Source organism: Dipodomys ordii, unplaced genomic scaffold (assembly GCF_000151885.1).
Source record: "Dipodomys ordii isolate 6190 unplaced genomic scaffold, Dord_2.0 Scaffold4, whole genome shotgun sequence".
Lineage (NCBI taxonomy): Eukaryota > Metazoa > Chordata > Mammalia > Rodentia > Heteromyidae > Dipodomys > Dipodomys ordii.
The window spans coordinates 9,839,415-9,865,146 of NW_012267220.1; positions in this window are offsets into that span (position 1 = coordinate 9,839,415).

Sequence of the window (25,732 nt, forward strand, 5' to 3'; positions counted from 1 at the left end):
ATTATAAATACATTAAAAACAACAGTGACAAAGATAAACCTCTTGTTTCTCTATCTTGGGGTTTCACTTTATGTTGCCATAAGAATACAAAAATTATAAAAATTAATTATCCAGTTGTCCATACCAAATTTTGTGATAATAGAGAAATTATTGGAAGTATATATAAAATATTGTATATGTAATATATGCAATTGGACATATATATTGTACCAATTATATATAATTGTAGTTATATATGTGCACATAGGCATACATATATCCAATTTCGTAATAAAATAGAAAAGCTAGTTCTTTCTTGACATGGCTGCATCTTCTTGATGCAGTGTTTTAAATTTCTTCACTTTAGTGAAATCACGTACTAACATATGGGTCATTTCTTGTCTCATTCACTGCCTTTATCCTCACTGCTTTCCATGAAAATACACGGATATTTATTATATTTCTCAGGATAAACCCATTCCTTAGAATATTTCATCTAGTTTTATGGTTTTAAAACCCACCTATGTAATTACTGTGTGTGTGTGTGTGTGTGTGTGTGTGCAGGCGCACGTGTGTGTGTGGAAATGGCATCACTGTGTCTTCTGCCCACCAAGAGTTTCAAGATGGAAAATGTTTGATAAGTCAATGATGGTATCTTCACATACATTAGTCCTTTAGTTTGTGATTAAAGATACCTATGTATTCTTAAGAGAAAAAAATCAAAGTATATAGTATCTTTATACTCTGAGCCTGTGTGTGATTGAAGTGTTTTATTTCTGTCTCTGCTTCCTAACCCCTGTAAGGTAAACCCCTCCCCTCCATCACATCCTCACACGTGACACTCTGTTCATTACAGAACTAAAGCAATGAGACCATGTGATCATAGAATGCGATCTCTGAAACCTGAAGGCAAAACCAATGTTCTTCCTTCAAACTGTTCCTTTCAGACAATTGTCACAATGATAAAGTGTTGGCAAACAGAAACATACACCTTAAGTTCCACATAAATTCACTCTTGCTTTTAAGAAGTTGAGTTCAAAGTCAAAGATACTGGAGAGGGAGACTGGGCACCAGAGGTTCATGCCTGTAATCTTACCTACTCAGTAGGTGGCTGAGATCTGAGGATTGCAGTTCAAAGCTAGCCAGGGGGGAAAAGAGTTAGAATTGTTATTATTAAAGTGATTGATTAAATTGTGAAATGGACTTACATTTTTCTAGTTGAATCGAACATCTCCAGTTAATACGGCAGAATGTAAGAGACGAATAACTTTTAAGTTTGTAAGCTACACAAAAATACTTGAAAGTCTGAGAAATCTTGTTTATAAAATGTATAAATCAGAGTTGCAGCTTTGAGGTAGAAGGGGGAGTTGAGATCTTTTGACAAAGATTAAATGCTAAATAGGACAAAAATGTAACGCCTGGGTCTCTTGGGCAGTTGCTGTATCCTATGTGAAGACACCCATTTCTTGTTTGCTTTTCATGTCACACTTCCTACACAGGTGCTCTATCATTTGAGTACTACCCCCAACCCTTTTTTTGAAGTTATTTTTCAGATAGGGGCTCATGCTTTGGCCTGGGGCTGGCCTCAGACCAATGTCCTTCTACTTATACCACCTGAATTGCTTGAATTAAAGACATGGGTCATTTGTGGCTTATATACCAAGTTGGGGTCTCATAATCGTTTCACCAGGGCTAGCCATGAACCATAATCATCCCTATCTCTGTCTCCTGAGTAGCCATACCCAGAAGGGCATATCGCTGCACCCAAATAATTTACTACCCTGTAAAGCCTTTTAAGGGAAATGTTGGGGACACTCTTTAATCTAATATTAATTAATTTTATAATATAAACATCGCTTTAACTATAAAGTGTAGTTCCATGAAAGTAGAACCCATTCTCTTGGGTAGTGCCTTGAAAGTCCCAATGAGAACTTGAAGATTTTTTTTTTAATATTCCCTACTGGACATTCATTCAGAAATAAATGATTTTAGCAGATGGAATATTTTCTTTTTTTTTTTTGGGGTCCGGTCGTGGGGTCTGAACTCTGGGCCTGGGCACTGTCCCTCAGCTCTTCAGCTCAAGGCTAGCGCTCTACCACTTGAGCCACAGCACCACTTCCAACTTTTTTCTTTTTGCTTATGTGGCGCTGAGGAATCGAACCCAGGGCCTCAGGCATGCAAGGCAAGCGCTCTACCACTGAGCCACCTTCCCAGCGGCATATTTTCTTTTATCTTCATTTAACATGCTGTACTTCAGTTTGGCTCAGTCTGTTGCTATGATCTCTTTTTACCAGTTTTGGAGGCAGCTGTAGAATTAATGTGTGCTTATACTTGAGCCAAAATACTAGAAACAGAAATTATAACACCTAGATTGCCAAAAGCCAGCCAGCCAAGTATTATACCTAGAACAATGCCAAAACTGAGTACTAACCAGCAAAAGAACAAAGTTCTCTGTGCAGCTGCAATAATCATTGAAATATATATTCTCTTAAGTCTCTCTGATCTCTGGGAATCTGTTGGACAAATGGTCTGGAACTTAGTGCACACGCAGCAGATGTAAATGTACATGAATTATATGTTTCTCTATACTCAATGCCAAAATCTTCTTTGACTCATAGACTTTCAAAAGTGAGCAGTAATAGGGGCAGAAAGCACTATTGGGAAAATGCATTTCTAACCCGGTTATACCCCATCTCTTCTAGTAGCAACAACAACAACAACAAAACTCTAGCTTTCATTTCAGCCTAGGCTTAGCAACACTTGTGCTTACTAAAATAAGTTGCTAGCTTGATCTCAACCTGACCTATTTCTTCAACCGAACCCTAAACTTAAAGAACCCTAACTGGAAAACAAAAACAACATACATTTAAACTGCAGAATCCTAAGCAAAATACTCTCATTCACATTGATTCTAACTTGTACTGAACAGCCCCTTTCTAAAATCAGTTTTCCTTTACCCTAAAACCTAATCCATTTCTTTTTTTTCATTTTATTTTATTTATTTATTTATTTTTGTGAACATACTGTACAGAGGGGTTACAATTACATGGGCAAGATAATGAGTACATTTCTTATCAAGCATTGCAGACTCCTCCTTTGTTTACCCTTCACATCCCTTTCCCCCTCACCCCCACCAACCCAATCCTAACCCATTTCTAATCCTGGTTGTAATGAACAGCATTAACTCGAATCTTCCTTATAACCCTGAATAGTCACAGGGAAATATTCTGATATTTGTTAGGTCTGGGAAGCATGGGGAGGTTGGTCCTGTCACTTTGTTTTCCCTCCCTGCATGGTGGCCCCTCCCCTAGAAGTCCCACCCCAGCATTCATATCCCAGGTAACTGGGGTCAGTAGGTGGTCCCCTAGGCTGTGAGGTCTTCCCTGCAACCACACCTCCTTCCTGGCCCTCTCCCTGTGTATCAGTCTCCATCTCTACTTTGGCCCCTATGCCCCTTGGACCTTGCTCCATGCAGCCTTTCCCTTCCTTTTCCCCTTCCTTTTGCATCAGTTACATCCCTTACATCCATCTTGTACAGGTTGGCAGTACGCTCTCTCCACAAGAAACTTCCTTTCGCTGGAATTTACAGTATTCATTCTTTCTTTGTTTTTTTCTGGTACTTGCAATTCTTAATATAAATTGCAGTTTTAATCTAATACTTGCCCTTCCTAAGGAAAAGTCATCATTACACACACGGTAATAAGACACAGATTTTAAAAACTAACGAAACCACTCTCTTTCTCATGCATCCTAACTTGGTCGTGTCTCATACCTGGAGAATAATTTGTAATACAATCCTAACTACTTCCCTTTTCCTAACTCAAACCATAAGAGGAACATAATGCTAAGCCCAGTCCTAATTATACCTGAATTCTAAAAATTGCATGAATGCTCTGTTTTAGGTCAAGTCTCACTTTGATTCCACTTTTATGTTCAAAAGTTACTTTCAGTTTTACTGGAAACTTTACTCATTTTCAAAGTCTAACCATAACCCTCTCCAGAACCCTAACCCTGGTCCTAATACTTGTTAGACACCACATCTCCTAATAACAAAAAATGATTCCCGTTTTCATTCATCCTAGCTTTAACTCCACCTGTAGTTTGTAAAAATAGGTTGCCAGTTTGACCTCAACATAACCCAAGTCCTAATCCTTGTTATACACCATGTCTCCTAGTAACAAAAATCACTTTAGTTTCCATTCATCTTAGGTTTAGCTGCACTTGTTCTTTGTAAAATTATTTCCCCTTTTGTTCTCATTCCTACTTTTTCTTAAACCAAACCATAACTCTACAAAGTCATGAACATCAACTCATACACTAAAATTTCTAAATCCTAAGAAAAATGCTCTCCTTTATATTGATTCTAACTTTTGCTTGGTCATAAAACCTTACCCCTTTCTAATTTCAAGCCTAATCCTAGCTCTAACCAAAACTCCAACTCTAATCTTATCCTGAAGTCAACTATTCATTGATTCTCTGCATTTCTTGTACTCATAATTCTTTATATAGAATGTAGTCTTACTCTAACTTTACCTTTTCTTAACTCTAACACTAAACATAATTGTAACTGGAAAACTTGTCATTGCCCTCAAAGTGATAAGCAACTGACAATAAAGCTAACACATACACACATTTTCATACCTCCAATTTTGGTCTCATCTCATCTCATGGATGGAGCATGCAGTCTAATCCTAAAGATTTCCTTTTCCCTAAGCAGAACCCAAAAAGGAGCATAATGGTAAGCCTAGTCCTAATTATACTGGAATTCTGAAAATGTCATGAATGCTCTATTTTCGGTCATGTGTAACTTTGATTCCACTTCTTTGTGCAAAAGTTATTTTGAATATCACGGGAACATTTAACCATTTCCAAACTCTAACTCTAACCCCCTCCAGAACCCTAACCCTAACTGGAATCCTAGTTGTACCCCTTACCTCCTAATAACAACTGCCACTCTAGCTTTCTTTCCTGCTAGGTTTAGCTCCACTTGTCCATTGTTATATAAGTTATTATTTTGAATGGAACTTCATTCAGTTCTTGAATCTAACCCTAATCTTACAGAATCCAGAAAGACAATTCATGTACTAAAATTTCTGAATCCTAAGAAAAAGCTATCTCAATTATACTGATTCTAACTTGTACTGGACTGTCAGTTCACAAAATCAGTTTTGATTTGACCCTAAAGTAAACCCATATAAAATTCTAAACTTCACTCTAGCTGTCACCAACACTAACACTCTAACACTAATCCCTAATTCATTCTGAATCCTGATAGGAAAGTATTCTGGTATTCATTGATTCTTTGCATTTCTTGTATTTGCAATTCTTTATATATATTCTTTTTCATGCATCCTTTTCTTTTCATATATCTGGAAAATAAGTTGTAGTCCAACCCTAAATACTTCCTTTTTCCTAACTCAAACCCTAAGAGAAACATAATGCTAAGCCCAGCCCTAATTATACCAAATTAGACAAAAAAAAAACAAAACCCCAGGACGTCTCACTTTGATTCCTCTTCTATGTCCAAAACTTACTTTCAGTTTCACTGGAACCTTTACCCATTTCCAAACTCTATTCCTAACGCTCTCCAGAACCCTAACCTCAGCCCTGATCCTCCTTATAACCCACATCTCCTAGTAACAAAAGTCACTCCAAATTTCATTCATCCTGTTCTTTGTAAAATAAGTTTCCATTTTGACTTCAAACTTACTCATTTTTTGAACCTAAATAACACTAAACCTACAGAATTATGAAAGACAACCCACTTTAAAAAAGGCTGAATGCTAAGACATATGCTCTCATTTACTTTGAATCCAACTTGTACTAGACTGCAAGTTCCTAAAATCAGTTTTGCATTTAATCAAATCTAACCCATTCCCAATCTCTAACTGTAACCCTCTCCAGATCCCCTGACTCTCATCCTAGTTATACTCCACATCTTCTAGTAACAAACATTACTTCACTTTTTACTCATGCTAGGTTTAACTCCACTTGTTCTTTGCTAAATTGCCATTTGGATCTCAACTTTACTCAGTTCTTGAATCTAATCTGTACACTTCAGCATTCCGAAAGACAACCTATACACTAATAATGCTGAGTCCTAAGGAAAATGCTCTTGACAACATTGATTCTAACTTGCACTGGACTGCCAGTTCCTAAGAATCAATTTTGTTTTGACACCCAAACCTAACTCTTTTCTAATCCTCAGCCTCAACCTAGCTCTAATCAGCAAAATTAGCCCATCTTATCTCTAACTTACCCTGTATCCTCACAGGCAATATTCTCTTATTCATTCATTCTTTGAATATCTTGTGCATGCAATGCTTAATATAAAATGCAGTTTTTCCCTATTCCTTACCATTTCCTAACTCCATCACTAACCCTATCCCTAAGTGGAAAATCCATCATTAAACTCATGGTAATAATACCCAGATACTAAAACTAATACAAACACACGTATTTTCATGTGTCCTAACTTGGTATAATGTAATAAAAGGATACTTACATTGCAAGTGATTCCCTAAATATCTTCTTTTTCCTAAGAGGAACATAATGGTAGGCCTACTAATTATACTCAAATTCTAAAAGTCACATGCATCTCTATGTTAGGTCAATTCTCCCTTTGACTCCACTTCTAAGTCCAAAACGTATTTTCAGTTTTACTCTAATATTTACCCATTTCCAAACTCTAATGGTAACCTGGCCAGATTCTTAACCCTCACCATAATCTTAGTGATACCCCTCGTGGTCCTGTTAATACAAAGAGAATAACCATTCTTAAAAATATCATTATTACTATATATCTAAGATTAATGTACTCCCTCATGTCTTCCTTACATAGCAAACTACCAATATCAAAATTATACTGGGAACATCAAAGAGAATTACCTGTACATGAATAAAGTTTTCCTTATGTAGACATCTCTTGCTTAATTTCAAAATGACTGAAGAACCACAAGTGAAAGACCTCAGTTTCACATGATTCAATAATCCATCCTCTTGAATGAAACCCAAGATAAACATGTGGTAATATCCAACTCTCAATCTCTCCTCTGAGGCATGCTGTCCTTTTTCAGGTTGTTGGCTTTATTCAACTGTTCTTCCTCAAATCTCAAGGTATATTCTAGATGTACTATTAAGTCATTATTTATTCTTCTTCCGTTTTTTTGTGGATGCTTTGATGTTTTTCTTTTTCTGGACCTAGAATTACAGCTACAATCTACACTATTATATGTCCAAAGACCAAAGAGATGAAGAGCATGCCAGATATCTGGTCACATCATTACAATGACACAAAATATGTGGCAATTATAATAAATATCCTAAGAAATTAAAATTATTAACATAAATATTTATCTATTATAAGACATGCACTGCAAAGGACACATATTTTGCTATTAGAGTGAAAAGACTTTCTCTCATTTTTAAGAAGAATTACATCCATATATTGTAATTTATCTTTTAATTTCTTTATTTGCCCATTGTGTATGATGGAAAACAAAATGAATAAGTGGACATAGTTTTTAATATAGGACAATCCTGCAAAGGACTTTCACTTTTAACTGATTTCACTACTCTTTAGCCCTTCAAGGTTAGCATTTATTGATTTGGCTTTCACCTTGATTGGATATTACCTACCTCTGTGCTTCAGTAAATTGAAACCTTCTGCTGTTTCTGCAGTAAATTGAAACCTTCTGGAGTAAATGAAACCTTCTTCACAGAAGAAAGCTAAGAACAAGGCTACAAGAAAAGGTACATTGACCCCGATTGTTTCAGAACATATTGGTAATATCATTGTTGCTGTGTTGCAGAAGTGACCTTAACTGGTTTTGTGTAAATTTAATCCATAGTATTCTTGATGGCTTATAGAAAATGAGCCTTAAAAGTAAGCATTAAAATATTTTTAAAATTGAAAATACAAATATTTGTGGGTGCTTTAGATGAGCATGATTGGTATGGTATCACTTGTCACATGTATCAATGTATCCTTCAATTAAAAAACAACTTGATTATAGCCATTCAAACTGAGGTGAGGTAGAATCTCAATGTTGTTTTGATTTACATTTCTTTTATGGCCAGAGAAGCTGAACATTTCTTCATGTGTCTATTGGCCATTCTTATTTCCTCTTCAGAGAAGTCTCTTTTTAAGTCTTTAGCCCACTTATTAATGGGGTGGTTGTTTCTTTGAGGATTTGTTTTTGGAGGATTCAACAGATACTGGAGGGGATGTGGCCAAAAGGGACCCCTATTGCTGTGTTGGTGGGAGTGTAAACTTGTTCAACCATTTTGGAAAGTAGAATGGAGTTTCCTCAAAAGACTCCACATAGAGTTCCCCCATGACCCAGCAATTGCACTTCTGGGCATTTACCCAGATGATCACAAACAAGGCCATACTCAAGCTAACAGCACAATTAGGTTTATTGCAGCATTATTCACCATAGCTAAGATATGGAAACAACCCAGATGCCCCTCAGTAGATGAATGGATCAAGAAAATGTGATGTGTGTGTGTGTGTGTGTGTATGGTATATATAACATGGTTTCCCACATTTGCAATAATTAGTATAGGATAATTTTTTCAGAGGAGCAGAAAAGCTCAAAAGTGATGTACATATGACCATATAAGATAAGGCTAAGTGAAAGGAACCCCAAGATATGGACACAAGAGGTCTTTCTTTGTTGTTGTTGTTTTAAATGTGCTATGTGATTTTTTTTTGTTTCTTTTGTATATTTTTCCCCCTATGGCATATCCCCTATTGTCACATTGATTTTGGTACCCTGCATCTCATATATACACTTGTCTAATTTGGGGAGGGGAAGGGGAATAAAATACTGAAACAAGGACACAGGATGACCCATTGCAACAATGATACTCATTTGACAGTATGTTGGAAAGAACTTTGTAACTTGCGGGGGGAGGGGAGGCGGTTGGCGCGGAGGGAGTAAGGAATGGGGGAGGAGTAAAAGAGTCAGGGAGGGAAAGGCTAGTGGGAGAACAACAAAGGAGGGAGTCACTCCTGTAATCCTAGCTACTCAGGAGGCTGAGATCTGAGGATCACGGTTCAAAACCAGCCCGGGCAGGAAAGACTGTGAGACTCCTATCTCCAATAAACCACCAGAAAACTGGAAGTGGCGCTGTGGCTCAAGTGGTAGAGCGCTCGCCTTGAGCTGAAGAGCTGAGGGACAGCGCCCAGGCCCAGAGTTCAAGCCCCACGACCGACAAAAAAAAAAAAAAATGCTTGACAAGAAATGTACTCATTACCCCTCTGTATAGCATCTTTACAGTACAATTAAACAACTTAATTGGCAGTAAGTTTGTAGAGTGGACTTACAAGAGAGATTGTTACAAGTCTTCCTATAATACAATTCACAGAATAGTATCATATATGCTTGAGTAACTTAAAAGTCATATATTACAAATGATGAATTTTATATAAATTCTGGGAGCAAAGATTAGAGGAATATCTAATAAATTTTATACAAATTAAGAACTTTTTGTCAGTAAAATGAGGATCATTATTGATATTGATAATATCCTACAACAAAAATTAACAAAGTATTCCCCATATTTTTTTGTACAAAAACCAGGTCTATATGACTTGGGAGAGGTAGAAGATTCCTCAAGGGAACTTTGATTTAACTTTGACTTGGGATATATTCTAAGAAATTCTAGAAAAATGAGAAACACAATTTAAGAACATACTGGGCATTAAGGTTCGTATTTCTGATGTCAACGTTTGGGAGGCTGAGGAAAAAAGATTGTATTTTGATGCCAACATAGGCTGCTTAGTAAGACATTGTCTCAAAAGAAACTAATAAAAAATTCAAGACATGTAGCCAAGTAAGAAAAGAAGTACTAAAAAGAAAATAAATAAACAACTTAGGCAATCTAATGAGATATACAGTGAATGACACGGGGCAGATATACTTATGGACAAATGAGACCAGATATTTAAGTTGATATTTTGTTATGTTAAGTAATTTGATACCCACCTAGTCTACTGGTTCAAAGATAAGAGTGTAGCTATACCCCCAGTGTTTGCTGCCCATTTGAATTATTTGGGAAGATTTTTTAAGGTCAATATGCCTAGGTAACACCATTATTCCAATGAGAATGTTCAAGGCTGGAATCCAGACATTTTTGACTTTCCATGTAAAACTCATTTGTATGCAAGTTTTGGAAACACTGGCAAAAAGTATGCTTACTTAAAGGCACAAGGTAACTTCTAAATAAAATATTCACAACAATAAATTAATACATGGCTTTTCTTTCTATTCTTTAAACAATGCTATGCAAGAGTTTTAACACATTTGCATTTCCTATTTAGCACTACTGTAATGTGCATGTTTGTGTGTGTGTGTGTGTGTGTGTGTGTGTTTCAGCCCCACAGAAATAGTTATTCATTGGTGTTAGGGACTTTTAAGTAGTTTTACAACCATTAAATTTGATACCCAGTAAGTAGTAAGCCTGCACATGTTAAATAAATAAATTATTATAAAAAGGATGGTGAATTAAATATCATATGTCTCATTGCAATAAACATTCCCAGTTTTTAAAGTATTTATAAATCTTTCATTAGTATTGAACTTATATTTATTAATTACCTCTTTCAAAATGATGTGAACAAATAAATGTTGTTTTACTTCCAAAAGATTTTACCATGTTCAATAGTGCTTTATAATTGTACAAATCATCTAGCACCATCTGCTGTATTTGCTGGAGCTACAGTACATTAACTCAGTTTTTCGAAATTGAGCTTTAAGACCCACAGTTACTGATCCCTCCTCCCATGAATCTGATAAAATGAGGTAATGTAAGTCAATATCCAGCTCTAACAGTAAAGATAGTGTTGTGTTTACCAAAGCAGACACAAAAGGATCAATGTTCAGAATAGAAGTGGCAAGTAGAAGCCTAGTTAAATCCTATTCACTAAATGAGGGAAGGAAATCCATTGGAGAAAAGATGGTGCTCAATGATACAAAAAAAAAGGTACTCAAATTGAATGTCAATATAGAAAAAAGTGAATTTTTTGCTATAACACAACAGCAACATCCAAGAATGGAAAGTAACAATTTTGGCTTGATTAAAATTTTTAAAAATATGGAAAATTAACTAATGGCAACAAAGAGACTGCACAGAGAGAGAGAGAGAGAGAGAAAGAAAGAGAGAAAACATGGAAGAAAGGGATGTGCTTGTGTCTGTTTTCGGTTTGTTTTTGTGTGTCTGCTTGTGTGGGGCTGGAATCATGATGCTGGTGATTGCTTTAAAAAATTTGCAGGTCCATGGGGAACTTTAAACATAAATGCAACCCTAATACAAAAAGTCTTTACAAGGAAATGCTTCATTTTTTATTTTATACAAATGCTAGTGGAAAAAAACTATTTAATTCTAGATATTTCCCTATAGATTTTGCCAAAAATATTTTAATAAAACTTTTTCTGTCATCTTGGAATTTATCTCATACAGATTTCAGTTTTTCTTTCAAAGAAGACATCCAACATGAAATAAGACTCTCCTTATGTGACTCTAGCATTAATCACTGTCATACATACATAAATGTGTTAAGTAACATTTTAAGCATGATCCAGATTTATGTGACAATTCATTTTGGTTTGAAGAAAAACTCACTCAGCATTACATCTGGAATTTAACCTTGGGATTTTCATTTAATTGGGTATTAATTCAAGATTCCTATTCTTTTCATTTTTTTGCCTCTTCTAACATATCATATGTTAGAAATACGACTTCAGAAATTGGCCTTATTTTTCAACTATACAAAATAATATCAATAGATAACAAATCAATGAATGCAGTCATGAGAAAATAATCATCTAGTAATGTATTTTTAACGCAACCAAATGCACAATTTTTTTAAGTTTTTAGAATTTGACAAGCTGATATAAAAATAACAATGACAAAGAACTCCTGGGTCATGCTCACAGTATTTGTTCAACCAGGTAGAAAAAATCATTACTGTGGCAAAGTATCTGGCTTATATTAATGGAAGAATAAATAAATAATAAAAGTTAAAAACTTAAAAAATAAACATATATTTGGCTTTTGATTTAGACAATACTAAGGACAAGAAGGCTTCTTAGTGAAAGTTAATGTGTGAGTTAAGTGAATTTGTAAGAGTATAAACATGTTTGAACTTTATATAAACAGCAATTATAGGTAGATCCTAGAAATCATTGCAGATGCAAAAATACTAAAGCTTTTAGAATATGATACAGAAGATTACTTTATTTAAATAGAAAGTGATTTTTAAAAAATGACTGCAGCTTGAAATCAGAGCCTTGTACTTGCTTAACTGGTATTCTGCAACTTGAGCTGTGACATTGACCTTTTTTAGCTTCTGTTTTTCTTCAGATAAGGTCTAAATTTTTTTTCTTCGAAGTCTACAATTCTCCTATTCATGCCTCAATCCCATCAATGGGATTACAGTTAGATACAATCATGCCCAAGCAATGAACAAAGAGATTTCTTAGGTCATCAAAGCTTTGTCCATAAAGGAAACAGATTATCAATCACATTTTATAACATTTATCATTGTTATAAGCCAGGTCAGAATAGTCCCCAAAGTATAGAAATAACTCTTATAAAATCATAGGAGAATGGCAGTCATCAGAATATATATATATATATATATACATAAATATATATATATATATTATACACTCAGTATGTACCCAAATGTAAAAGCACTTTTAGTGAAGACAGAAGTATAAACTAAAATACAGTGAGACTACTAATTTTTCTTATGAATGAGGAATTCAAAATCACTATCAGTATTATGTGTATAAATTCCCAAGCACTGCCAGCAAGTATGCAAATCAGTGCAGTGAATGAAAACTACAACTTATAAACTACAGAGTTTGTAAGTAGGCATCAACTGTGACTCAGAAATTTCACTCCCATTAAAACTCCCAGTAAAAAACAAATGGGTGCACACATCTGAAAGAGAGGATGAACAACTTGTTTCTAGCATTATTTGTAATTGCACGGTGCTGGCTACTTTTGCAGGACTCTGAGCTAAAGTACCTGAGAAAAGCAACTTAAGGGAGAAAGACTTTATTCTGTTCATCATTTCAGAAGGTTTAGTCTAAGGTAGCTTGGTACCATATACTTGGGCAGAACATTCTGGCAGTGGGGGCATGAGGGCAAGAAAAGCTGTTCATTTCATGGCAATTGGGAAGCAGAGAGGATAGACACAAAGGGGCCAAGATGAGATACCCTGATATGCTATTTCCAACAAGATCTCCAAGTAGATCTACATCCTCCACCTCCCTTACACCTCTTAAAGATCTAACAGACTCTCCAGATAACTACTGGTGACCAATTACTTTGTGTATGAGTCTGTCAGGTAATCTCATATTCAAGCCATTCATGAGCACTATCCTTCAAATAATACCAGATATCCATCAGGAACAAATTAAAGAGCAGTGTTGCATGAATGAACCCATATACAAAATAATCTACAGTATATTATGCTTCTTATTTTAAAAAGACAACACTAACTTCTTTCTTTTAAAAACTTCAAGAGGTATGTGCCATTCTGCCTGTTAACAAAGGCTCATTTTTCTGCTTTGCTGACTATCGCTTGTGCTTAATTCAGAAAATTCTAAAGGGTATGTTTTTGTTGCATGGACTATCATTTGAAATGTCAGTGCCATTTTTTGATCAGTTATCTACAAAATAAAGTTGAACTTGACAAAAGATTGCGTAGTAGGAAGGCATGGTGCTGTCAAATAAAAACAAAACATGAGCCAATTTAAAAGAGAATTTTAGCATCCTTTTTTTTTCCATGAAGGCATTATACAGGAATGAAATGGTACATTCTCAAATTAAAAGATAGTTTATTCCATTGAATGCACTTAGCTTTAAAAATCACTATGTGTTTTTCTTTCTTTCTTGTATTTTGATAGACAAATGAGTATTTTGTTGAGAATTGGCAACTTTCCTCTGGTGGACCATATTACCTTAGTGAGATGATACTGTTGTCAACGGTCTACATTCTCACAGATAGATCACAAGGGAGGAGGTGTGTCAGGGCTGACCTTGAGGAAATGGGTAATTTATGTTATTAGTATAATACAATGACACACTTGAAGAGGAGTGCTGTAGTCAGAGCTTTGCATGATTATGCATCCTTATACGTAATATCTTTAAGCTCTCTTAGTCACAAGGAAAATGCTAAATGCCACTAGATGTTGACTTTATATCTCTGAAGAGCTATCAAAGAAGCAAAAAGAGCAGAGCTTCTGCTGAAGTCAAACTTCTCTTCAGTAGAACTTTAAGATTCCCCCAAATGCCATGTGTTAAAGGCATGGTACCTAACGTGACACTACTGAAATACAATGATACCTTTTAGATGTGGGGCCTGTTGGGAGGTCTTTAGTCCATTCTGGGGCGTAGGGAAGGGTGGGATCTTGCTCCCTATTCATCCCTTCTTTGGTTTCCCAACTCTAAGGTGAGCAGTTTTGCTCTCTCATAGGCCGGGTTATCTTACCCATGGATTGCAACCTCTAAACTATGAGCCAAAACCACTCCTTGCCTTCTGTCTCCTCAGGTATTTTTAGAAACTAGATCAGACCAATGTAAGCTGTGTGTTAATGCTCTTGAAAAGCATTCTTAAAAATACCTTACTTCTTAAGTCAGACCCAAAGAAATATAGGTCCCATGGTTTCCCTCATTTGCAATAACTAGCATACGTCTAGGATAATTTTTCAGATGAGCAGAAAAGCTCAAAAGCTACGTACATATGACCATATAAGAAAAGATTAAGTGAAATGCCCCCACGATATGGACCCAGAGGTCTTTCTTTGTTGTTGTTGTTGTTTTAAATGTGCTATGTGACTTTTTGGTTTCTTTTGTATGTTCTTCCTCCTGTGGCATATCCCCTGTTGTCACTGTACTTGATCTTGTACTGTACTGTACTGAATCTTGTACATATATTTGTCTAATTTGGGGAGGGGAAGGGGAATAACAAGATACTGAAACAAGGACACAGGATGACCCATTGCAGCAATGACACCCACAAGACAGTATATTGCAAATGAACTTTACAACTTTGCGGGAGGAGTGGGGAAGGGGAGGGAGGAGGGGAGAGGTAGGGATAGCAGGAGAACAACAAAGGGGGATTAACAATGCCTGACAAGAAATGTTCTCATTGCCTTACTCATGTAACTGCAGCCCCACTGTACAGCATCTTTACAATAAAATAAAATTTAAAAAAATACCTGACTTCTCAAAGCAGTAATGGAAGGTGGGTAGATTCTTTACTGCAGACATCCCATCCCAAAAGCCCAAGAGAGAAGTTTTGGGAGGCTCTATCTCTACCTAACACTTTTTAAACTTTCCTGCATGGAGTTACGTCCACTCTTCCTGTACTAGATTGCACTCCCAGCTTCTACAACTTTCTGAGAGAAGTTTGTTTTGTTTTTTCCACTGCTAATTGCTTATCACTCCTTGTGATTGCTGATATTTCTACAGACAAAAGCAAACACGGGATTCTGGCTACTGCATTTTATCCTTAGCTTTTATTTGGCCTACTGCCAACACAAATTCTCCAGTTACATTCTAATCCCCATAAAAATAAGGCACAGCACATTCTTTTGGGATGGTAGAACAATAATATATTATGTTTTTCCTCTATCTGTACAGATCCTTTCATTTAGGCACTTTATCTCTAGCATGTCCAGCCAGATTTTGCTTCCTTACAAAGATGTCACACTCTTCAGGATGTCTTATTGGATGTTCTTTTAATAGTAAATTGTGAGTTCTACATGGAAGCTGAATATTCTAAAAGCCTGTAGACTAAGGTCCCTCTAATCTTTATCCTTCCGTACTATGTGACTTTAGGAGGATGCTGGTTCACTGGTAGACACTTGGAAGGCATACAAAATAGATAGTTGCTGGTCAAGTAGAAAGAAGCTAGTTTACAAATTCACAGGAAGTAAGGATATCTACTCCATAATATCATATAAATTAGTTTTACCCCATTTCACCCTAAAGGTCCCTAACCAAGAAAGCACATGAGAAGATTTGACTCTTTGGGTCTATATTTTCTGTGCTAAGGCAGTACAAGTCTATTTAGGAAAAGTTTAAGTTTATTGGACACCATGAAGACTGATGCATTGGAGCAGCATGTGGAAGACATGTGCCAGACATTTGGAATAGCCATTTTTTCCATGTTCAGCACACAGAGAAATTTTGATACTTCCTATAACTGAAATAATCATATTCTTTTTAAGCTTCAGAATATAATGGATTTTTATAAGGGCTCAAATTTTTTTCCTTTTTTTTGGTCGGTTGTAGGGCTTGAAGTCTGGGCCTGGGCGCTGTCCTTCAGCTCTTCAGCTCAAGGCTAGCGCTCTACCACTTGAGCTACAGTATCACTTCTGGTTTTCTGGTGGTTTATTGGAAATAAGAGTCTCACAGACTTTCCTGCCAGGGCTGGCTTTGAACCGTGATCCTCAGATCTTAGCTTCCTGAGTAGCTAGGACTATAGGCATGAGCCACTGGCGCCCGGCTTTGTTTATTCTTTCTTGCTATTGTTTCTAACATATTTATAAGATAATTTCTTTGTTGCTTTGTATGTCCCTCCCCCACGGTATAACCCCTGCTTTCACTATATTTGATGTTGGTATAATTTATGGAGGGGAAGGGCAAAAACAAATTGTTTATATAGGGATACAGGTCGACCCATTGCAACAATGAGATGTACAAGACATTATGTCGAAAAACAAACTTTACAACTTTGGTGGGGGTGGGGCAGGAAGGTCGGAGGGGTTGGTGATAGGAAGGGATGGTAGGGGAAAAACAAAGGAGGAGGCAACAACGCTTGATAAGAAATGTACTCATTACCTTGCTCATGTAATTATAACCCCTCTGTATGGTATTTTCACAATGAAAAAAGAATTTAATAATTTAGACTACAGGGTAACAACCCTCTGATATGGGCTAGGGGAGATGTTGGTTTTATAAGCAGTATCTGAACACATAGAGCAGATGTTCTTTTAATTGCCATAGGAGTTGGAGGTTACCACCCTTCAATTGCTGCCAGAAGGTGCCATTCTCAGGACATTCCATTTTCTTTTGTGTCAAGAACAAGGACAGAGCAGGAAATGTAGGTCACTGTAGCATCTTGTTTTAGGCTTGCAATGTTCCTCTACCAATTCAGTGGGGGCCAGCTCAGGTCCCTCATAAAAACCATACCACCATGCTTAGCCAATACACCCAAGACATACCAGTGCAGCACTATGCTGAAGAAACAGTAAGGAACTGAGCCAGAGGGCTTAGATTTTTGAAGCTGCTTATTGTCATCTAGGCCCCTTTAGTTTAATGATATGGAAGTCACTCTGACATTTCTTACAAGCCAGGGTCTCTTCTTAGTACATACATAAATAAACTTTCTCTAAAGTTCCAATTTCATATCCGTTCTTGCCTTGAAACACATCGGAACTGGAAACAGAAATTATGATCTCATGGAAATAGTTATTTCTTTCTAACTCACATGGTATTCATAATTTTACATTTGCTCTTGTTTAGACCTTTACGGTCTCCTATATGAGTTAATAGCAATAATGATATTCACCATTTTACAGGACATTCGAGGAACCAGTCAGAAAGAGTCAAAGTCTCTGTTGTTACCAGAGATTTATAATTCTTCTCTGCCTCCAGGATGACAACTTCTTTGAAAATGGGCCCACAGCTTATGAGATTTATGATATGATCAAATAACATGTGCAGTTTTGTAATAATTTAATGAATATGTGTGGATTTAATGAATTTCTGAGGCAGAGTCCAGTTGCCTTCTCTGGAGGTGGAGATACACCTTGCAGAAAATCTGATGCTCACACATCAAACATAAATTTTCTATTGATGGTGGAAAATGTGCATGCTATAGAAGGAACAGGGGAATTGACAAAATTCATGTCATGTGTGTCAGCTAAAACCTTGACATGGGTTTGGGGAAAGTATTTAAGCTGCTCAGGCCTTTTTTTTTTTTTGGGTCGGTCGTGGGGCTTGAACTCTGGGCCTGGGTGCTGTCCCTGAGCTCTTCAGCTCAAGGCTAACACTCTACCACTTGAGCCACAGTGATTTTCCGGTTTTCTGGTGGTTAATTGGAGATGAGAGTCTCATGGACTTTCCTGCTTGGGCTGCCCTGGGCTGGCTTTGAACTATGATCCTTTATCTTGGCCCCCTGAGTAGCTAGGATTACAGGCATAAGCCTGGCACTGCTCAGTCTTTTGGATTCTCTGTTTATTAAATGATAGCAATATTCTCATCAGTTATTGGGAAGACTAAGTAACTTAACGACTGAGAAATCTTCCTGAAATCTCTAATGCAGGTCTTCTGTCTAAGCTGCTCACATTGGATGAAGCTCATTGCTTAGGCAGTTTCTTTAGGTGTTACAACTCAGTATGAAATACAGTGTGTGTGGGGGGGTGAAATTGGGCTGTATTCATTTGTCATTTCTCAGACATATACTTTTGTATTTTCTAAGTCACAGATTTTAGGCTAAGAAATTGGAGATAGGGAAAAGGATTAAAATCAAATATTAAACTCATAGTGGAGAAGACTGACATTAGTAAAAACCCATGTAAAAATAAAAGCCAGAGTTTTTTTCTTTAATTCCCCACTAATTTATTGAGGTGTCTATACCAGCAAGTATCAAGCTTTATGACAGGCCGATTATGGAAAAATATATTTATAAAACCAAAAGCCCATTACTATTGCAGAAGCCCACAAGGATAAGAGGACCAGGTTGTAAGCACTTTGGAAGAATGCCTAATTTGTGAACTTGTGGTCTCAGTTCTCTTTATTTGAGATTTAAGATGCTTCCCTCTTGTAGATACAATGTGGAAAATAATGAAACCATCGGAGTTCTTGTTTGTTGATGCCGTTGATTGCAATTCTCCTTTAAGAAGTGTATCAGGTGACACTGAGAAAACTCTAACTCTCATGTCCCTCAAGACCCTAGTAGGCAGTAAGGTTTTAAGATTCATGCTTTACTATCTAAGGGATGTCTGTGATGAAAGATGCATAATGAAAACAAATTGTTTTATTTAGTTCAATTCCTTAGAGTAAGAATTTTTTTGGATCCTATTTCTAAGAGAAAGGACAACTTCAGGCAATTTGTGAAAGAAATTAGATTTACTATGATTACTTCAAATGCTTGTTATCTGATTAATGGAATAGGATTCAATCTGTTCCCTTTCTAGTCTCATTTTACATATAGAAGAAACTAGAACTGTGATATTTAATATTGGCTTTGAATGACATACTCAAATAATGAACTATTACATGGTTTATCAAAAAAGCGGGAAATGGAATCATCTATAATAGTAACTATTCCAATCTTGATTAGGGTATTTTCACGTGTTGAATCATTTTAATTGTGATATTTGATGATAATTTGACATGGACAGGTACAGTAGTATATTCAGGCTATATTTCTAAAAATTTGCATTTATAAATTCTTTCCCCTTGAAATCAAGGAGATGTCTATTGTATACGAAATCCCAGAGTAATGCTAAAAAATATATGTCCACTTTGAAATATATTGTTTCATAAAGTTTTAATTTTTTCTATATTAGGTTCTCTTATGCACTCAAAATGAATCTGAGCTCAAGACTGATGGAGAATATTATTGAAGATGTCTAATCCATGGCCACAAGGTACAGAATTAATTTAAAACTCAAATGCTTTGGGGAGCTGTAAATAATTTATAACATACATGCCAACTAATCAAGATTAGGTTATGAGAGATGGCCACAAAGAGGTCTTCTGGCTGCATCCCTCCCCATACAGCACAAAACTCTTTGATTTTCTGTATGTGCTTTTGTGTATTGGTTTTAATCAGTGTACATTATATATTGCCATTATATATTATTTATAGATTAAACAGGGTGAATTAATTTGTGTTGCACACACAACTTTTGACATGTGTAAGTATATCTCTCACAATGGTTAAGATTATGAAATATTTATCTCCTACACTTTTCAGGATCTGTCTACACATATTTCAAACTTCAGATTTTGTATTGCACAATATTGAATTGGTGTAATTGCACAAAGGAAAGAGAAAAGGAAAGGGGAGGAGAATTATCTTCTTTTTTCTTTCTTATTCTTGGCATTAGTAGGGATTTTCTTCGGGACCTTCACTTACTAAGATCTACCATGTGAGATATACCATATCTCTTTTTGCTTTCTTGTGGTTTTGCTTACGATCAGCCTTAGACTGTGACCGCCTGTATATCTGGGATTATACACTAGCAGCAGCACATCTGGATCATTTGTTGAAATAGGTCCAGTTAACTTTTTGCTCAGGCTGGCTTCAATCTATAGTCTTCTCAATCTCTATTACCTAAGAAGCTGAAACTACAGTGAGCTACTTCAACTGGCTGGGAAATTGTCTTCCTAACACCCTAGAACTCTTGTTGTCTCTTCTGATCTTCCCATCCTGAGTTCATTCAATAGTCCATCTTGAAGCATAAATATACATAAACACCTTCTCTAGCATTGCTCATTCATCTGTTATGATCCACCCCTTTAAAAAGTCTTGAGGCAACTTATGAAAAGTTACTGACCTACACCAAAGTTGGGAAGATCATGAATTTTGTTTCTGTGGAATACTATTTCTTCATAATCTTTATTTCTTGGCCATAATTACAATGCCATTAAATTTTGATCTTTTTTCCCAGATAAATTTTATAATACCTAACAAAAGTCAAAGACTTGCTGGTAATGTTTACCAAATGGGTACCTTTCATGCTATTTCAGTATAAATTTACAGCAAGGTATTGAAAAAATACATATATGCATTTAAATTATAGATGTGTTCTGAAAGTGAACTTATTTTTGCCAGACTATTTGTCTGTCAATGTGTAAATAAAGAGACTTCAAGAAAGCACATTTACCTTGTGTGGTAATCTACAGGGAAAATGTTATGGAGCTCAGTATGATTAGACTTATTGAACTTACTTAAATTATTTATTTAATTTATTTCTTCCAAAACCATAAAAATGATGTCTCTTCTTAGTCTAATTGACATTCCCTGACCCTGGTGATGATGAGGATTTCCTGTTTAATTATTTTGATTTCCAATCACTATAGCATCAGAGTACAACTTAGTAGTTAAGTGAATATAATGGTATGACTTGTCAATGTTGTAGATAGTTTGAGGGGACAGGTCATGTTAAATTTCACAATCTAGCATTAGTGCCAGACTGAGATGATACAAATCTTTTCTGTTTGATTTTTTGACTTGCAAATTTTGAAAACGCGTGTTTTGGACACCTGATTTTTTCAAACGTATATTGGACAGAAAAAATTAGCAATAAAAATTATATTTAATAGAGTTATTATTATCAACATACTTGTCCAGAGTTGGTTATTAACCAAAGTGTAAGATTGTCTCAATGCATAGACACTAGTAAAAAGGAAAAGTTACTGCAGTGGAAATTGTGCGATTATATTGCTATGATATTATGGTGGACCTGTAGAACTTGAATTTCACCTTCACCTATATTTCACAAATTACTCACAAATAGTAACACCTGGGTTACACTGAGTTTGGGAGAAAGCTTAGCAAATGGCTGCAGTACTGCTATGTTTGTATTCTACCCTAACCACTTCTCTTGCCATTAGGAAAGGGCTGCAAATGAACAAAAAGTAAACCAATAAACAGAACCATCGAATGAACTTGGCTTTTGCTTAATTGTAAAATCGTGCATTTTTCTTCTGCTTAAAATTGCCAATTGCTCCTAAAAATGATAGAAATGAATAACTTTGATCACTGCTTCTTCTTTTCCTTTTCCCTTGAATTTTTAATGTGCTTTATTAAGCCCCCTTTCCAATTTTGATTAGGATAGCCCTTTTCTTCCAAGTTGAATCCTTTGATTATTTGCAAAAAAAAAAAAAGTGCTAGACAAAACACAATCTCTCCAGGAAATCCCTACACTCTACACTCTAGCCCTTTAGGGTCACAGAGAGCAGCAGCTGGCTGCTTCAGAAAGTGACCTGGGTTCATCTCCTCTCCAAACAAACCTTCAGATGTTATCTGCTTGGCTCAGAAGGCAACCCAGCCAACCCATGGAAATCAATGTAGCATGCCTTATCACTTTCTTTACTTTTCATGGAAAGGAACAGATATAGCCATGTGGAAATGACTCTCTCTCTCTCTCTCTGCTCTGTCTCTGTCTCTGTCTTTCTCGATCTGTCTCTCTGTCTCTCTCTGTCTTGTCTCTCTCTCTGTGTCTCATCTGTGTCTGTGTCTGTCTGTCTGTCTGTCTGTCTCTCTCTCTCTCTGAAAGGAATAGATACACCCTGTGGAAATGACTCCAAGATCCTTGAAGCTTTGTTAAAGAAATTCCTCACTCTACAAGAAAACTGTAATAAAATAAAAATGAAGCCACAAACATAAGCTTCCAAAGATACCTAACGTTTTAAATTTTCAGTGAAACCTATGCATTTACTCAAAGCAGTGCTTCACATTTTCCTCTGGTAGCAGCAATTCTGTGAACCAAAGTTGCAGACAACTCTTTCAGTGTTCCTTGTTGAGAAGATGTGTTGTATTAAAATTTCAGGAGTATTTATGTACCATTGAGCTTTCCTAATGACACAATTTTTAAAGGACAAATTGCAAAGTAAGTGTTTAAAAATTCACATAGTGTGAGAGAAAGAATTCAAGATGTTTGATCTCCTTCTCCATGAAGTTCAGTCATTCAATTGCTCACGGGGTTTATTGAGGTTGAAGGAAAAGCTTGCAGTCACTCTGAGAAGTGTGTTAAGAAAACAACACTTTAATTTCTATCCACATGACAGAGAAGCTTCACAGAGGTGCTTGCTGTTTTATGCATTGTTTTCCTCCCACGCCTAGACCTATAGGGCCCCAACTGTAAAAGTACATTTGCCCAACTAAATGAGATTGACAGCTTCCGATAGTCAAGGAGCTACAAGCCCTAAAATCAAAGTCACACTTAGTCAGAGTTAGATTCCAAATCAATTTAAAACTAGAAACTAAAGGTTAGAATCAGAACCAATGCAATAGTGACAGTCACAGGCAGTATGTTGGAAATGAACTTTACAAATTGTGGGAGGGAGTTGGGGGATAGAACTGGGACAAAAATGAGGGAGGGAGTAACAATGTTTGACAAGAAATGAACTCACTATCTTAGGCATGTAACTGTAACCTATCTGTACATCAACTTGACAATAAAATTCAGTTTAAAAGATCATTGTTTTAAGATACTTCCGTAACTGCTTTTTAATAGGTCGTTCAATTATGTCTTATTTCTGTTAAATTGTCTTATATAATGTATGCAGTGTAATTTGGTTTTAATTTTATCAACCATATGCTGTATTTAGGCAATCCTCAATTAACACGACAAGGTATATTATTATTTGGTGTATTATAAGCTTTGATCGGCAATACTCATTATAATTGTGTGTGCTATCAGATGAAATCAAAGATATAAAATTTATGCATATTATGGCATACTTTTGTATACAACTGCATGAATGTGACAAATGTGCTGATATAATGGTTATAATACTGTATATAACTATGCTGATATTTTATCCACATATATATTTAAAACACATAGTTTACTACTTAAGGCAGATTTGTGAAATGAGATTAAGTTCTCTAAAAATGATGCAATGGGAGGCAGAACCATCTGGCATCTTCTATTCGCCAGATGATCCTGCAGGCTTTACATCTAGGCAGTATTTTCTGGTTTTTAATAAAGAACTAAAATAATATCAAACTGCTCAATTCTTGGATAAGTCAGTGATCCAAAATGACAAAGTCTTGCTTTGCTAGGTACCCATCTCTAAAGAAAACCATTGCTAGTGGAAAAATCTTCAGGCTGACTGATTTGGAAATTCAATAGTGCTTGGATTTAACATTTTGATTCAAGGGAGTATAACTAAAATGATATAACTATCGATCATTCAATCAATCAATCTATCTATCTGCCTGTCTATCTGTCTAAATATTTTAGAAGTTCTGGTAAATACCCTCAACGTTTTAAAAAACCAAGCAGACATTATCTTACTGAGCAGGAAATGATTAAAGTGCATTTTAAACTCGGTTCTTTGAATCAGCAGCCTATTTTAAACCCATGTTTCTATTCCCTTTTAGTTGTTCTTTTTCACTTTGTTTCACATAACGCAACCTGTCTCATTCCTGTTTCCTGCCTGCTTAGTTAGCACCACTCCCCAAAGGCAAACATTTTATTCTGCTTAAATAATTCACACAAAGTTCTTTGAAATGGTCTTGTGACAGAAAAGATTTGCACATTTTTCACCTTTGCTTAGTGTAAAGAATTCATTTCCTTTTCATTATCCTTACACCCTTGCAAGAGGAAAACTCAGATTAAAATATAAGTATGCCTTTTTATTTTCAAAACTCCTTACACCAAATTATCTTTTGAGGCAGAGGTTTTCAGTCCGATTATTGGCATAACAATGTGTTACAATCAGTCCTAAGGGACAAGGAAAATCATTTATTACTCCTAATAATGTATGTCATTTGATGACTGATTTCAGGCCTTTGCTATCATTATAGCACTCATTTCAAATCCACTCCAGAGAAAGTCACCTTGTAGAAGGAAGGGTATAGTTAGTGCAAGTGTCCCAGGAATTGTGCGAAGGTTTGGAATTACATTATCCATACTGAAGACTTAGAGTAAGTAGTAGTAGTGTTGCCTTTAATTCTTGTGGAAATTTTGAGTTATTATTGAAGCTTTGAGATGTTACTTTACAGTTTGATTTGCTTTTGGACAAATTTTTTATGAAGAAATTGTTGTATACTTTTTCTTGTAGTTACTGGGGCTTAAACTCAGAATATGTGATTGCTAAGCAAGTGCTTTACTAAGCCATTATTTTAGCTTATTTTTAGGTAGGATTTTCTAACAAGGTGGAGGCCTGCGTGAGAAATTTAGTAGATTGCAGGCTAGCCTATGCTATGCAAGAAAGATGTTATCATAAAGAAAGGAAAAACAAAACAGAACTCAAAAAAGTATTTATTCATATATCTTTATATATGTATTCATACATATATACGTATGTATATAACTATCCTATATTCATAATTTTATAATTTATACAATTGGTGATTATATTATATGGAGAAATCTAAAATAAAATGAAAGGAATGAGAAACAGTGTTCTCCTTGTTTACAGAACTATAGGTTTTGTTCCTTTTACAAAAAGTCTAACAGATATAGCTTACTAATATTTTAATATATATCTTCATATTAGTACTACATTATCAATTTTTCTGTCAGCTTTTAAAATGAATTCCTCATTGCTTTTAATCTCTTTTTTCCTTTAGTGGCACCTTACCAAAAATGTGAACATAATTTTTTTAATTTGTCTATTATCCATGTCTTACGCAAAAACTTCAGTGTCATATATTAAGAAAATAGGGAAAAATGATATAGTAGCGTTTAATTTTTGAATCACTGCTCTTGTTTGAGTGTATGTATCTTTCTAAAAATTTCTGTAGAAAATTAGCTACAAAGGTCATTGTAGTAACATATGAAATAATTAGAGATTAGGTTATGATGGAACTCTACTCATAGATGGGTTTAAAGCATCTTCAAAGTGTTGTAGATGTATCTTATTGGTAATGCACTTGCTTCATATATAGTGGCTTTAGTAGAAACACAGAGAGAGAGAAAGAGAGAGAGAGAGACAGAGACAGAGACAGAGAGAGACAGAGAGGAAGAGAGACCAGGGA